We start from the raw sequence: 2,198 nt of genomic DNA, 5'->3' as shown, positions 1-2,198 counted from the left end.
CAGATAATGCCCAGTGGACTTCTGAAGTGGCTGTGCCAATTTAAACTCCATCCATAAGTAAATATGAGTCCTCACTTTCCAGACCATTACCAGCTTTTAAATGCAGATCTGATGGGCGAAAATGGGGATGCTTCCTGGTTTAAGTTGTGCTTTTTGAGTGACTAGTTGTGCTGTGGTCTTCTCATGGTTTACTGGTCATTTGTATTTCCTTCTGTTGGGATCATCATTGTATATCATTTGTCCCTCTTTTTCCTGGGTTGTCTTTTTCTTGCTGATTTATGGGAATTATTTATATATGCTTTTAAAATGTTGTATTCATGTGTATTACATTGAACATAGTACAGGGCTTCATCATGACACTTCCATACACGCATATAAGTGTGCTTTGATCACACTCACGCCTGTATTACTCTTCCTTATCCCACTCCTTCATGACCTCCCTCCCCTTCCACTTCCCTGGTAGTCTCCCTTCACTTTCATGACCTTGCTTTGTTTTGTTTTCCCCTAATTTCTACAGATGAGAGAAAACATAATTGTCTTTATGCAGCTGGTTTATTTCACTTAAGGTGATGATCTCCAGTTCCATCCACCTTCTAGCAAACAACATAAAAATTCTTCATATGTTCTTGACACTAACCATCTGTTGAACAAGTTACACACAAGTCTCTCCACTCTTAACCTTGTCCTTTAACTTCATTGTCTCTCTTATTACAGAAGTTTTTATTTTTATGTCAACTTTAGGATCTTTTTTCCCCTCTGGGCGGTACTGGTGTATGAACTTGTCGTACTTGCCAGGCAGGCGCTGACCTGGAGGGCATCCTCCTATTTTATGCTTCTCACCATAGCCAGGGTGACAGGTGTTCACCATGCCCAGTTCTTCTCCTGTTGAGATGGCGGGTCTTGCCCCACCACATATCTCCCTATTCACAACACAGACCAGACACAGGGCCTGGACTGAGGTATATATGGGGCAGGTTTACTTTTCCTCCTTGACATCTATACAGTCAGTGTAAGAACACAGTCTGTAGTAAGCACTAGGAGGCCTCTTACCAACTTTTTGCCAAGGCTGGCCTAGAACCTCCATGCTCCTGATCTCAACATCCAAGTAGTTAGGATTACAGGTGTAGGCACCCAGCTAAATTTAGAATTTTATCTTGCCTTATGAAGGCACCCATACCAAACTCATAATAATTTTTCCTAAAGCTTACAGTTTTCTCTTCTGCATTTATCTTCTACATTATCTTTCAATTTTCACATTTAAGAGATTACTGTTCATGATGCTATTTTTAGTGTGATATTGATGTTTAATTTCAGTAAATTTCAAAATGGATAACTAGGTTTTTCTATACAACTTATTGGACAATCTGTCATCTCCTCAGTGATTTAAACTTGCTACCTTTGTCTGGCACTAATCCTGATGCAGGTCTAGGTTGGCTATCTGGTCCACCCATCTGTTTGCCCCTAGGCTTTACTTTGCCAACTGGAAAGACAAATTCCACTCCCTTTTTGATTTTGCAAAATTGCCTGGGTCATTCTTGCATATTTATCCCACCATTTAAATTTTTGAAGCAGACCATCACATTTTAGAGGAATTTTTGCTTGGATTTGAATTGGGGTTATAGTGGATTTGTGGGTATTCTGAGGAAAGCTGGCACCTGTACCATGCAGCCTCCTATCAGTGCACATTGCCCCCTCCGTCAGGTCATCTTTCACGTCTTCAGAGCCCTGTGGTTGCTCTGGTTGAAGTTTTGTGCGTCTCCTGATAGCTTCATTCCCAGGTATTTGAAAGGTTTTGCTATCAACTGTGCACGGGTTCCCCTCTGCTCTTATTTATTTGGCCTTTGTTTTCCATATTCCATCACAACCTGTTTACTAATCACCAAGCTTGATTTTCAGACACACACAAAGTAAACGTTCTTCCTCCCCAGGCACAAACGCATCAGCACAGCCAAATATGGCATAATTGACTGAAAACAAATTAGAATCTTTGTAAATTATACTTTAATTAAACAAGCAAAGCATGAATACATTCTACTCATTAGAAGTAGAATGAAGCGAACGTAGCTGCCGTGCTGTCCTTTAGCCAGCCTCTGAGGTCCTCGTTTTTCATCTATTTCACAGTTTGTGTGTCTCCTTCCGCAGGATGCTTGATTGACACTGATGCAGGTATTTTCAGTGAGTCATCCACATTGTTGGGG

At 40.9% G+C, this 2,198-nt stretch overlaps 1 non-coding gene across 1 annotated transcript; it reads right to left on the bottom strand.

Moving 5' to 3' along the window:
• Positions 1 to 910: 910 nt before the first annotated feature.
• On the bottom strand, positions 911 to 1,044 carry LOC141423735 (small nucleolar RNA SNORA51). The gene has a single exon (XR_012448554.1). It is a non-coding gene; the product is annotated as a small nucleolar RNA SNORA51 (small nucleolar RNA).
• Between the last annotated feature and the right edge of the window lie 1,154 nt (positions 1,045 to 2,198).

Source organism: Castor canadensis, chromosome 5 (genome assembly GCF_047511655.1).
Source record: "Castor canadensis chromosome 5, mCasCan1.hap1v2, whole genome shotgun sequence".
NCBI lineage: Eukaryota > Metazoa > Chordata > Mammalia > Rodentia > Castoridae > Castor > Castor canadensis.
Note: the sequence above shows the minus strand (reverse complement) of the source record. Positions and strands in the feature narration are given on the sequence as shown.